The sequence below is a fragment of the Mustela lutreola genome, chromosome 8, assembly GCF_030435805.1.
Source record: "Mustela lutreola isolate mMusLut2 chromosome 8, mMusLut2.pri, whole genome shotgun sequence".
Taxonomy (NCBI): Eukaryota; Metazoa; Chordata; class Mammalia; order Carnivora; family Mustelidae; genus Mustela; species Mustela lutreola.
In genome coordinates, this window is record NC_081297.1 from 39,312,020 (window position 1) to 39,327,318 (window position 15,299).

Sequence of the window (15,299 nt, forward strand, 5' to 3'; positions counted from 1 at the left end):
ACATTGGTGATATGTCAGATCTAGATTTCAGAATGACAATTCTCAAGGTTCTAGCCGGGCTCGAAAAAGGCATGGAAGATATTAGAGAAACCCTCTCGAGAGATATAAAAGCCCTTTCTGGAGAAATAAAAGAACTAAAATCTAACCAAGTTGAAATCAAAAAAGCTACTAATGAGGTGCAATCAAAAATGGAGGCTCTCACTGCTAGGATAAATGAGGCAGAAGAAAGAATTAGTGATATAGAAGACCAAATGACAGAGAATAAAGAAGCTGAGCAAAAGAGGGACAAACAGCTACTGGACCACGAGGGGAGAATTCGAGAGATAAGTGACACCATAAGACGAAACAACATTAGAATAATTGGGATTCCAGAAGAAGAAGAAAGAGAGAGGGGAGCAGAAGGTATACTAGAGAGAATTATTGGGGAGAATTTCCCCAATATGGCAAAGGGAACGAGCATCAAAATTCAGGAGGTTCAGAGAACGCCCCTCAAAATCAATAAGAATAGGCCCACACCCCGTCACCTAATAGTAAAATTTACAAGTCTCAGTGACAAAGAGAAAATCCTGAAAGCAGCCCGGGAAAAGAAGTCTGTAACATACAATGGTAAAAATATTAGATTGGCAGCTGACTTATCCACAGAGACCTGGCAGGCCAGAAAGAGCTGGCATGATATTTTCAGAGCACTAAATGAGAAAAACATGCAGCCAAGAATACTATATCCAGCTAGGCTATCATTGAAAATAGAAGGAGAGATTAAAAGCTTCCAGGACAAACAACAACTGAAAGAATTTGCAAATACCAAACCAGCTCTACAGGAAATCTTGAAAGGGGTCCTCTAAGCAAAGAGAGAGCCTACAAGTGGTAGATCAGAAAGGAACAGAGACCATATACAGTAACAGTCACCTTACAGGCAAAACAATGGCACTAAATTCATATCTCTCAATAGTTACCTTGAATGTTAATGGGCTAAATGCCCCTGTCAAAGACACAGGGTATCAGAATGGATAAAAAAACAAAATCCATCTATATGTTGCCTCCAAGAAACTCATTTTAAGCCCGAAGACACCTCCAGATTTAAAGTGAGGGGGTGGAAAAGAATTTACCATGCTAATGGACATCAGAAGAAAGCAGGAGTGGCAATCCTTATATCAGATCAATTAGATTTTAAGCCAAAGACTATAATAAGAGATGAGGAAGGACACTATATCATACTCAAAGGGTCTGTCCAACAAGAAGATTTAACAATTTTAAATATCTATGCCCCCAACATGGGAGCAGCCAACTATATAAACCAATTAATAACAAAATCAAAGAAACACATCAACAATCATACAATAATAGTAGGGGACTTTAACACTCCCCTCACTGAAATGGACAGATCATCCAAGCAAAAGATCAGCAAGGAAATAAAGGCCTTAAACGACACACTGGACCAGATGGACATCACAGATATATTCAGAACATTTCATCCCAAAGCAACAGAATATACATTCTTCTCTAGTGCACATGGAACATTCTCCAGAATAGATCACATCCTCGGTCCTAAATCAGGACTCAACCGGTATCAAAAGATTGGGATCATTCCCTGCATATTTTCAGACCACAATGCTCTAAAGCTAGAACTCAACCACAAAAAGAAGTTTGAAAAGAACCCAAATACATGGAGACTAAACAGCATCCTTCTAAAGAATGAATGGGTCAACCGGGAAATTAAAGAAGAATTGAAAAAAATCATGGAAACAAATGATAATGAAAATACAACGGTTCAAAATCTGTGGGACACAACAAAGGCAGTCCTGAGAGGAAAATATATAGCGGTACAAGCCTTTCTCAAGAAACAAGAAAGGTCTCAGGTACACAATCTAACCCTACACCTAAAGGAGCTGGAGAAAGAACAAGAAAAAAACCCTAAGCCTAGCAGGAGAAGAGAAATCATAAAGATCAGAGCAGAAATCAATGAAATAGAAACCAAAAAAACAATAGAACAAATCAACGAAAGTAGGAGCTGGTTCTTAGAAAGAATTAATAAAATTGATAAACCCCTGGCCCGACTTATCAAAAAGAAAAGAGAAAGGGCCCAAATAAATAAAATCATGAATGAAAGAGGAGAGATCACAACTAACACCAAAGAAATACAAAGTATTATAAGAACATACTATGAGCAACTCTACAGCAATAAATTTGACAATCTGGAAGAAATGGATGCATTCCTAGAAACATATAAACTACCACAACTGAACCAGGAAGAAATAGAAAGCCTGAACAGACCCATAACCAGTAAGGAGATTGAAACAGTCATTAAAAATCTCCAAACAAACAAAAGCCCAGGGCCAGACGGCTTCCCGGGGGAATTCTACCAAACATTTAAAGAAGAACTAATTCCTATTCTCCTAAAACTGTTCCAAAAAATAGAAATGGAAGGAAAACTTCCAAACTCATTTTATGAGGCCAGCATCACCTTGATCCCAAAACCAGACAAGGATCCCACCAAAAAAGAGAGCTATAGACCAATATCCTTGATGAACACAGATGCGAAAATACTCAACAAAATACTAGCCAATAGGATTCAACAGTACATTAAAAAGATTATTCACCACGACCAAGTGGGATTTATTCCGGGGCTGCAAGGTTGGTTCAACATCCGCAAATCAGTCAATGTGATACAACACATCAATAAAAGTAAGAACAAGAACCATATGATACTCTCAATAGATGCTGAAAAAGCATTTGACAAAGTACAACATCCCTTCCTGATCAAAACTCTTCAAAGTGTAGGGATAGAGGGCACATACCTCAATATCATCAAAGCCATCTATGAAAAACCCACCGCAAATATCATTCTCAATGGAGAAAAACTGAAAGCTTTTCCGCTAAGTCAGGAACACGGCAGGGATGTCCATTATCACCACTGCTATTCAACATTGTACTAGAGGTCCTAGCCTCAGCAATCAGACAACAAAAGGAAATTAAAGGCATCCAAATCGGCAAAGAAGAAGTCAAATTATCACTCTTCCCAGATGATATGATACTATATGTGGAAAACCCAAAAGACTCCACTCCAAAACTGCTAGAACTTATACAGGAATTCAGTAAAGTGTCAGGATATAAAATCAATGCACAGAAATCAGTTGCATTTCTCTACACCAACAGCAAGACAGAAGAAATGGAAATTAAGGAATCAATCCCATTTACAATTGCACCCAAAACCATAAGATACCTAGGAATAAACCTAACCAAAGAGACACAGAATCTATACTCAGAAAACTATAAAGTACTCATGAAAGAAATTGAGGAAGACACAAAGAAATGGAAAAATGTTCCATGCTCATGGATTGGAAGAATAAATATTGTGAAAATGTCTATGCTACCTAAAGCAATCTACACATTTAATGCAATTCCTATCAAAGTATCATCCATCTTTTTCAAAGAAATGGAACAAATAATTCTAAAATTTATATGGAACCAGAAAAGACCTCGAATAGCTAAAGGGATATTGAAAAAGAAAGCCAACGTTGGTGGCATCACAATCCCGGACTTCAAGCTCTATTACAAAGCTGTCATCATCAAGACAGCATGGTACTGGCACAAAAAAAGACCCATAGATCAATGGAACAGAATAGAGAGCCCAGAAATAGACTCTCAACTCTATGGTCAACTAATCTTCGACAAAGCAGGAAAGAATGTCCAATGGAAAAAAGACAGCCTTTTCAATAAATGGTGCTGGGAAAATTGGACAGCCACATGCAGAAAAATGAAATTGGACCATTTCCTTACACCACACACGAAAATAGACTCAAAATGGATGAAGGACCTCAATGTGCGAAAGGAATCCATCAAAATCCTTGAGGAGAACACAGGCAGCAACCTCTTCGACCTCAGCCGCAGCAACATCTTCCTAGGAACAACGCAAAAGGCAAGGGAAGCAAGGGCAAAAATGAACTATTGGGATTTCATCAAGATCAAAAGCTTTTGCACAGCAAAGGAAACAGTTCACAAAATCAAAAGACAACTGACAGAATGGGAGAAGATATTTGCAAGCGACATATCAGATAAAGGACTAGTGTCCAGAATCTATAAAGAGCTTAGGAAACTCAACAGCCAAAGAACAAATAATCCAATGAAGAAATGGGCAGAGGACATGAACAGACATTTCTGCAAAGAAGACATCCAGATGGCCAACAGACACATGAAAAGTGCTCCATATCACTCGGCATCAGGGAAATACAAATCAAAACCACAATGCGATATCACCTCACACCAGTCAGAATGGCTAAAATCAACAAGTCAGGAAATGACAGATGCTGGTGAAGATGCGGAGAAAGGGGCACCCTCCTACACTGTTGGTGGGAATGCAAGCTGGTGCAACCTCTCTGGAAAACAGCATGGAGGTTCCTCAAAATGTTGAAAATAGAACTGCCCTATGACCCAGCAATTGCACTATTGGGTATTTACCCTAAAGATACAAACATAGTGATCCAAAGGGGCACGTGTACTCGAATGTTTATAGCAGCAATGTCCACAATAGCCAAACTATGGAAAGAACCTAGATGTCCATCAACAGATGAATGGATCAAGAAGAAGTGGAATATATACACAATGGAATACTATGCAGCCATCAAAAGAAATGAACATGGATGGAACTAGAGAGTATCATGCTTAGCGAAATAAGTCAGGCGGAGAAAGCCAACTATCATATGATCTCCCTGATATGAGGAAGTGGTGTTGCAACATGGGGACTCAAGTGGGTACGAGAAGAATAAATGAAACAAGATGGGATTGGGAGGGAGACAAACCATAAGTGACTCTTAATCTCACAAAACAAACTGAGGGTTGCTGGGGGGAGGGGGTTTGGGAGAAGGGGGTGGTATTATGGACATTGGGGAGGGTATGTGCTTTGGTGAGTGCTGTGAAGTGTGTAAACCTGGTGATTCACAGACCTGTACCACTGGGGATAAAAATACATGTTTATAAAAAATAAAAAATTATATAAAAAAAAATCTTAAAATAAATAAATAAATTTTCATCAAAAAATTGTAGGATCATGATAAGCATTTTGCAGATGAGAAAAGTGAAATTTAGAAAAGTATGTCTCTTCAAATCCCTCATACAATATCTGGCCTAAATAGAAGGATATCACAATTGAGGAAGATAATTGAGATTACTTAAAATGATAAACTTTACTGTATAGGGTTTTTAAAAATTTGCCACAGATTCAGATTCTTTTAAAAGATATATCTATTTTGTGTAAAGAGAACGCACTGAGAAGTAAAAAGAAAGTGATATATCAGTGCTACCAACTAATGGCTATAATATCATCACCTATTTATGAACAATGAAACAGTGTGCAATATTTAAATAAATTTAAATAAATTCCTATTTATTTTATATATTTATAAATTTAAATAAATTCCTATTTATTTATTATTAAAGAAATTCCTCTAACAAACAGTATGTTTTGAAGGTTGCTAGCAGGAAAGTGTTGTACGACATGGAAGTAATCAGAAAATGTGATCTAAAACTCTGCTTTCAAGGGCGCCTGGGTGGCTCAGTGGGTTAAAATTCTGCTTTCAAGAAGCTATAACAGTAAGTACTGAGCATTAGCTATTATATGCTATGGATGAATAACTGAAATCTACATTTGAAACGAATGGTACTCTATATGTTACCTAATTGAATTTTAAAAAGTTAATTTAAAAAACCACTATTTTATAAAACAATATTCCCAACAGGCTCTTTTGCTTTAAAATACTCACTTTGTAATGAGAGTCATTACTTTTGTCTAGCCAATTCTTACAGCACTGTTTATCTCTTCCCTGCTTTATTCCTTCCCAGTATCAATAAAGGCTCACTTGGGTTACCTAGAAGCCATGAGAAAGCTTGTAATAGATCTGGCTGGTTTTCACCAGCAATTTGCCCACCATGTGCACAGGGAAGTCTATTGATAAAGGCTTTATTGCAATAAGTTGCAAATACATGGATGATTTTGAATTCTCTTTCTTGAGGTCTTGTTTCATGATAATAAATTTAGGGTGGCTTATTGGAATGGATGTTATTAACATATCTTCATAGTTATAAGCACATGGAATTGTAAAAGAGATTAATGAATGTGGCATTACTGACAACTGTCCTCATTTTGAAATCAAATTACAGTGTACTAAGATGAGGAAGCAAAGCAGATTTGGGATTATGAGTGAAATAATTTAAAAAAGTCTTAGGGGTATGATCAGACTATTGGGTAATTCAGTAGAAAAATGTCAACTGATTGAGATTCTGTGTTCCCTGATTTCAGAGAGAAGTTAAGATAAATAAGTAACACGAGGAGACTAGGAAGCCAAACATAAGTGATAATTTTGTGCCAGGGTGTGTATACATCTGTTTATCTTCTTGCTTTACCACTAAGGTTGCTCCTAGAGGAGAGTTTACATATGTGTTGGAGCTAATCTCTGTGGATTACACAAGAAACCACATCCTACAGCTCTCCCTGAAACACCCCTTATGATTTCAATGTAATTTGGTTTTTGCATTTTTAGATATAACAAAATACTTTGCAAACGCATCTACTTTATTACCACCACAAGTGAGTCAGCTGACTCCACATTTTAACACAGTGACAGTCACAGAGGAATGGAGGAATGAGTAGAGTTATCAATATATGTGCTTTTAAGAAGTATGACAGGGTAGCAGCTGTTTCCAGGAACCAAAACATGGGTCAGCAGCTGTGCAGGAAAAGTGATGGAATAAATGACTCATTTCAGAGGAGTTCTATAACATATTAGTTCTGTAATGTATCTTCAGCACCCAATTACCTGCTTTGATCTAAAGATAAGGATTTACAGTTAAGGTCCCATTTATGATTTGACTGGTAGGGTCTGAATCATTTTTACTATTGTTTTGACTATTACCTGAAACCTATAGTAGTACTTGGGATATGTGTTGTGTCTTCTGTGAACATGTGCTATTTTTAGATTAGATAATTTCTGTCTCGAACCCCTGTTAATTTGTTTGTTTTTGTTTATTTGATAGTGGTTTCAGTAAATGGATATATCTGAAAAATTGCAAAGCCACTATTAAAATAAGTTATGATTATATAAGCATGGAATTGCACATTCCTCCTTTGAAACTGACAGAGCTTCACCATATCCTTAACAATTTGGGAAAAACATGCTATTATTTTTCTTTATAAAATTTCTCCTGTTAGGCTGTGATGGTTGTCATCAGCAGTAACTCCTCTGAAGGCTTTGTCAAAAGAGTTGAAAAAATTGGAAAGGTGTGAATGAAGCTGTTTGCTGAATATAAAGAAAAGAGCATTGAAGTACAATTCACACTCTTACTTCTCCTTCTATGCTTTCAGATGTTTGACATTTGAAAACTTTGCTTCTAGAAGAGATGCCCCATATAATTCTTACTTTAAGGAGCAAGTTGCTTTTATAATTTTTTTATTATTCTACCATTCAAGTATTTCCATTAAATTAAATTCAATACAATGGTATTGTAAAAAAAAATCAAAAGTGCAGCCAGTATTCAATTCCTGGGCTAAATAATTTTAGAAAGCTTTGTGTTATTGAACCTACAGGGTTTTTCTGTAGTTTTAGCTCTTTCTTTCTGTGATTTTTCCCATTAGTCACGTAAGTGACTACAATATAACAGACATTGAGGATAAAGAAGGACTGAATAGAACAATCCTTGGCCTCATGAAGTTGAGAATCTAGCAAGGGAGTCAAACAATTCAATCATTCAGAGACAATTTATTGAGTGCCTGGCCTAAGATGAGCACAATAAAACCCCAGCCCAGAGGAATCATTTTAATGGGAGAGATAGATAATAGGTAAGCCAACTTAAAAAAAAATCGTACTGGTTTTTCTTTAATAGAGATGCATTTTTGAAATAAATAAGCACATTTTAAAAAGAGCAGTGATTGAGAAGAGGTTTTTGAACTGAGTGGTCCGAAAGGGCCTCCCTGAAAAAGTCTGTTTTGAACAGATTTCTGAATAATATCAGCTAGGAAGCTGCGTAAAAATCTCAGGGATGGGTGATTTTTCCAGTCGAAAAACTGTAAAGGCTCCAAAGTCACAATAGAGTAATAAGTTTCTCTAATAAAATAACTTCTGACAAAGAATGAGAAGAAATAACTAACCCAGGTTTGAAAGAAAAGGGACAGACTTTCTATGGAATTCATATTTAATTAAAGCTCTAAAGGACAAAAATACAATAGAGCAAAATTCTGGTCACGCTGATATACCTAACGAAAGTTCATAAACAAGGTGTAGGTAGCAAAGAGTGTGTGGGAATGTTGGTAAGAACAGTGGGGAAGAGTCATCCCTGAACATGTTCTTAAATGAAGCAATTCTTGTGTTGTTTTAAAGGGTAAATTGGAGTTTGCCTAAGTGATTAGAGAAGGATGCCTCAGCTTATGGAAGTTCAAAGCCATAAAGATGTGATAAACTACTGCAGATATTTTCATGTATATTTGTTGTTGCTTCTAGTAATGGTGATCTAAAAACTCCTACTTAAGACAACTAAAAATCCAGACAAAATAGCTTTTAAGGTTAAAAATATCAGGATGATTATAAAAATAAGTGAGGGATTACTGGGCCAAAATATGAAATACAATGAGAGCCTAGAGATATATGCCCTGAAGCCATTTTAGCTATGAGAGCATTTGAAACTGCTAAAACACACTGAGCTGTGTTGTTAATAGACTCTTGATACTAGAGAAACAAAATTCAAAATCCAGCAGCAATCAAATTTGAGGACTTTGGTACAACCCAAATTTAAGTTGAGATCCCCAAAGCACAAGGAGAAGCAGAAATAAGACTATAGCCTACCTTGCCTTCTGTGTAAACTGAGAAAGCCAATCACTGAATTTGGAGTATGATTGTCTTGTAGAGTCTCAGATATAAGAGAAAATCCTGCCAAGGGGGACCATACCATTACTATAGCTCTTAATTATCCCTACTCAATAAGAGTTTCAAATATAATGTCTTGAACATAGCAAAATGTAACAAAGCACACAAAGAAAAACCATTAACAAGATTTGATAGACAAAATGGGATTAAGTATGATGTTAAAATGATCAATAAAGATTGTAAAATGGCTTGATTACTCTGCTCAAAGAAATGAGAGGGGAAGCAAATTGAACAAAAAACTGAAACGAAAAATGATATTGTGAAAGGTTTTATAAATTAACCAAATGGATACTCTAGAACTTTAAAGATATGACAGCTAATTTAAGATACCACAGGGGTGCCTGGGTGGCTACTTAATTAAACCTCCAATTCTTTTTCCTTTTTTTTTAACACCTTAATTTTATTTTATCTCTTTAATTTGGCTCAGGTCATGATGTCAGGGTTGTGAAATAGAGCCCAGAGTTGGGCTCTGTGCTGAGCCTGGAGCCTGCTTAAGATTCTTTTCCCTTCTTTTTCTATCCCTCCCTGCGCTCTCACTTGCTCACTCTCTCTTGCTTGCAAATAAATAGATAGATAGATAATAGACAAAGCAAAATAAAAGCAGATTATGAAAATAAATATAAAGATTTTGAAATGAAAACAAGTTCAAAATAAAATAGAGAAGACCTACACAGCTAAAAGTTCATTCAGAAAATCTACTATTAAAGAAGTCAGTATGACACAATGTTAAGATATCAAAAGATTTGAGCACGTACTTTACAGAAAGGGTAATCCAAATGGCCACTCATATATAAAAACTGTTTATCTTTATTATGAATCTGGAATTAAATTAAATTAAATTAAAAATAAATTAAAACCTAAAATGACATACTATTACACACTTACCATATTGGACAACAGTATAATTGCCTTGCAAGAATGTGAAAGAATGAAAGTGCCCATAATAAAAATATTTGAGGTAAGTTGGACAATATTTAGAAAACTTAAAAATAAAAATAAAAATTTCGTCCATTCCTAGAAATACAACATGGAACTCAATGAATATTTTCACCAGGATATGCAAACAGATGATTATAGCTATTTCATTCATAACGGCAGATCAGTAGCGGTCTATTTGCACAATGTTACATTAAATAAGAGAGAATATAAACAAACTGGGAGGAGGGGCTAGGTTGTTATCATAAACGGATCTTCTATGGTGCTGATTATGTTCTATTTCTCAAAATCTTTAAGTTAAAAAAGTTTTCAAATTTATATCTAGATAGATAGATGATAGATAGACAGATATCCCAGAAGCTGCAATGCTAGGCTAAGACCAGGCTTTAAAGGGCTTTTCTATACTCTACTAAATACTTGAAACCATTCATTATATCCTAGCTCAGTGTTCAAATCTCCATTTGTTTCCTCAGTTTCCTAATATTGATCTTAAGGTGACCTGATCCAGACTTTTGATCACCTTTGTCTAAATATTTCTATTTTAACAAAATCCTTTTTAACACTGAGAGACTAAAACTTAGAAAAATACTCTGATTGTTATCTCACTAGAGTGGAAAATATATAGTTACCCATTAACTAATGATATCCATGTCTACATTAGATCCATGACATTTTTAATTCTTGGGAACTTTTGGTTACATGAAATTTTTAAGCTTCCTTTAAATGAAGCTTTAAGCCATCACCACATGAATAAAATTAAAGAACCAAATGAAAAGAGACCAAGTATTTACAGAGTAATAGAATGTGCAGTGGAAAGAGTACAATTCTGAAATCATAAAGCCTAAACTAGTGTGATGCATCTTTACTAGCCATGTAATCATAAACCAGTTATCTAAATGTGTTAGCCTCAGTTTTTTCACCCATGAAATGGTGATGATAATACTTATTATGCAGCGTTGTTGTGTGGATGTGATGAAGCATGGAGCATGAGAGTCTCCTATTCCATGCTAAAATGATAGCTATTTTTATACTTATAATAATTCTAGTAATAGTAATTATATTGTTCAAAATGGTAATATTCATTTATATTGAGGCATTGTATTGGCTATTCATTTACCAAAATAAATTTCATTTTACTTTACCCCCTGTGAGGATATATATTCCCTAATTCAATATGAATCTCATTATGAATAATAATTATCATAATAAATATGCTGATTTTTCTTCTATTTATTTTTAGGGAGGTATCCTTTACTGTTGAACATAAAGAAACTTAAGCAAGTCTGTCTTATTCAAAATTTGCATGCTGCTTTCTTATGAAACTAGATTATAGAGTTGTATGAAATAAATTCATGCAATTAAGACATTGATGTTTGGAAAACTGGGTGGTCAGTTTAGTATTTCAAAAGAAGATTTTAAATTTAAACCTTAAAACTGAGCTCTTTCAGCCTTATTTATAGACCATCCTTCATGCTTCATAAGTACTGCTCCATTGTAAACTAAGTAATAGTTTTTGTCACAGTGTATATAACGAAAATGGATTTTATATTCTATTATTTCAGAGTTAGTTGCAGTTTCTACAGCCTTACTTCCTTTTTTGAAAAATAGATTAATTCTACAAAAAGTTTTTTCCAGCTTTATTGAAAAAAAAAACAACATATTATAATTTGTAAATTTAAGAAATGATTTCTTATAACATTGCAAACTTTTAACATTGTGTAAATTTTGTACAATTTGATAAATTGGTATACATCTTTATTGCAATATAATCTACATAAAAATGTTAATACATCTACTATCTCGTATAGTTGCCACTGTTTTTCATGCATGTATCATAAGGAATTTTAAGATCTACTCTCTTAGCAACTTTTATGTATATAGTACAGTAGAGTTAAACTTCAGAGGTCTTGTGGGTTTTGTTCCAGACTGCCTCAATAAAGTGATTATCTCAATAAACTAAGTCAAATGATTATTTTTTTTGGTTTCCCAGTGCATATAAAAAATTATGTTTCCCAGTGCATATAAAAAATAAACACTATACTGTACTGCTCAAAAGCATTTTTTTTAAAAGAAAAACAATGTATATACCTTAAGTAAACTAGTTCTGAGTTTTCAGTGGGTCATAATTACTGATCACAGATCACCATAACAAATACAATAATAATGAAAAAACTTGAAATATTGCAAGAATTACCAACATGTGACAGAGAGACACAAAATGAACAAATGTTGTTAGAAAAATGGTGGCAGCAGGCCTCTTTTATACAAGATTGCTATAAACTTTCAACTTGTAAGAATGTGATATATGCAAAGTTTAATGAAGGGAAGCACAATTAAAAAAGTATGTATATTTTATTAACTATGATCATCATGCTGTTCATTAGATCCCCAGAACTTTTTCATATTATAGTTGCAAGTTTGCACCCTTTGACCACCTTACTCCACCCCAGGTTCACCCCTTGTCAACTCAACTCTAAGTTTCCATTAGTTTTCCTTTTCCTCAGATTCTGTATGTAAGGGATATCATAATACATAAATTAAAAAAATATATAAAATCTATGAAATATTTCACTTAGTATAATACCTTCAAGATCCATCAATGCTGTTGTAAATGGCAGTATTTCTTAATTTTTCATGGTTAAGTAGTATTCCATAGTATATATTTACCATACATATTTTATTCATTCATCCATTAATGGATACTGAAGTTATTTCCATCTCTTGCTTAGAGTTAATAATTTTATAAATGAACATAAGAGTGCAGATATGTCTTTGAACAGTGACTTCGTTTCCTTTAGATAGATACGTAGAAGTGGGATTACTGAATCATATGGTAATTTTACTTTTAATAATATGAATCATCTCCATACTGTTTTCCATACAAATTTATATCCCTATCACAGTGCATAAGTTCCCCATTTTCCCCAATATTTACCAAAATTTGTTAGTTTCAATTTTTTGGTAGTATATATTCTAATATCTTGCTGTGTTTTTCAGAGGTAAACAACAACAACAACATAAGGACTTTGCCCTGAGATTTTTATGTTGAGCACTTTTTAATGCTCCTGTTGGTCATTTATATAACTTTTTTGGAAAAAAAAAGTCTATTGAGATCCTTTTGCTATTTTTTAAATTATATATTTTTTTCTATTTGTATCTGTTGGTTATTAACCTCTTTTCAGATATAAGATTTGGAAGTATTTTCTTACATTCTGTGGATTGTGTTTTCATTCTCTCTCTCTTTTTTTTGGCTATGCAGAAACTTTAATTTGATGTAATACCATTTATTTATTTTTGCTTTTTTTGCTTGTGTTTTTGGTCTGGTATCCAAAAAACTATTGGCAAGACCACTGTCAAGGAGAATTCTTCCTATGTTTTCATTTAGGAAATTTAGTTTCATGCATCACCTTTAAGTCTTTAATCTATTTCAAGTTAAGACTTATGAGTGATATAAGGTTCCAGTTCCATACTGTTTATGTGACTATTCAGTTTTAAATATCATTTATTGTACAGACTATCTTTACCCATTAGATATGTTGGCCCCTGTCAAATATTAGCTGACTGTATGAAAGGATTTATTTCTGGACTCTCAATTCTGTTCTACTTGTTTATTGGTCTGTTTTTATGCCAGTATACTTTCTTGTTTTGAGCATGAGGGCTTTGTAGTATAGTTTCAAATCAAGAAGTGTAATTTCCCATCTTCATTCTTTCTCAGAACTGCTTTGATTATTTGTTGTCTTTTATGGTCTCATATAAATTTTAGGATTCTTTACTTACTTCTGTAAAAAAATAATGTTGGATTTTTTTTTAAGATTTTTAATTTATTTATTTGACAGAGAGAGATGACAAGCAGGCAGAGAGGCAGGCAGAGAGAGAAGAGGAAGCAGGCTTCCTGCTGAGCAGAGAGCCTGATGCGGGGCTCGATCCCAGGACCCTGGGATCATGACCTGAGCCGAAGGCAGCGGCTCAACCCACTGAGCCACCCAGGCACCCCTAACATTGGATTTTTGATAGGAATTGGATTTACAGATGGTTTTCGGTAGTATGGACATTTTAACAATGTTAATTCTTACCATTCATAAATATGAGCTATCTTTCCATTTGTGTCTCCTTCAATTTCTTTATCAATGTCATAGTTTATGGAGTACAGATCTTTCATCTTCTTAGTTAAATCTATTCCTAAGTATTTTTTACTTTTGATGCTATTGTGAATTAGATTGTTTTCTTTATTTTTTTCAGATAGTTCATCATTAGAGTGTTAAAATGCTCCTGTCTTGTGCTTACTTTGGCAGCACATATACTAAAATTGGAATGATGCAGAGAAGATTAGCGTGATCACTGAACAAGGATGACATGAAAAACTGGGACGCATTCCATATTAAAAAAAAATGAAACAAAACAAAATTCTTGTCTTTTATATATTGATCTTGTATTTGGCAGCTTTACTAAATTTGTTTATTCAAATTTTTTTGTGAAGTTTTTAGGATTTTTTAACATGTAAGTTCATGTTATCCAAAAAAAGAAAATTTTACTTCTTCCTTTTTTTTTTGGAGTCTCTTATTTCTTTGTGTTCCTTGTTTCTCTGGCTAGGACATCCAGTACTATGTCAAATGAGAGTAGTGAAAGTGGACACACTTGTCTTTCTTCTGATCTTTAAGGGGAAAACTTTCAAACGTTTTTGATTGAATATGAGATTAGCTCTGGGCTTGCAATATGTGTTTTTTCTTTAATGGATTTTTTAAATTATTTTTAAAAATTTTTTTATAAACATATAATGTGTTTTTATCCCTAGGGGTAAAACACCAGGTTCACACATTTCACAGCACTCACCATCACTCACCATAGCACCTGCCCTCCCCAATGTCCATACCCCCACCATCCTCTCCCAACACACCTCCCCCCAGCAACCCTCAGTCTGTTTTGTGAGATTCAGTCTTTTATGGTTTGTCTCCCTCCCAATCCCATCTTCTTTTATTTTTCTTTTCATACGCCCGAAACCGCCTATGTTGCATCTCCACTTCATCATATCAGGGAGATCATATGATAGTTGTCTTTCTCAGATTGATTTATTTCGCCAAGCATAATACCCTCTAGTTCCATCCACGTCATCACAAATAGCAGGATTTCATTTCTTTTGATGGCTGCATAGCATTCCATTGTACATATATACCACATCTTATTTATTGATTCATCTGTTGAAGGACATTTAGGTTCTTTCCATAGTTTAAGTATTGTGGACATTGCTGCTATAAACATTTGGGTGCATGTGCCCCTTCAGAATGCCACGTTTGTATCTGTAGGGTATATACCCAGTACTACAAGCACTGGGTCATAGGGTAGTTCTATTTTCAGCTTTTTGAGGCACGTCCACGCTGTTTTCCAGAGTGGTTGCACCAGCTTGCATTCCCACGTACAGTGTAGGAGGGTTGCCCTTTCTCCACATCCTCGCCAGCA

The 15,299-nt window shown here is 34.6% G+C and overlaps 1 non-coding gene across 1 annotated transcript; it reads left to right on the forward strand.

Moving 5' to 3' along the window:
- Window positions 1-14,121: 14,121 nt before the first annotated feature.
- Window positions 14,122-14,228, forward strand: LOC131840011 (U6 spliceosomal RNA). Its single transcript, XR_009357131.1, has one exon. It is a non-coding gene; the product is annotated as a U6 spliceosomal RNA (small nuclear RNA).
- The last annotated feature ends 1,071 nt before the right edge of the window (window positions 14,229-15,299 follow it).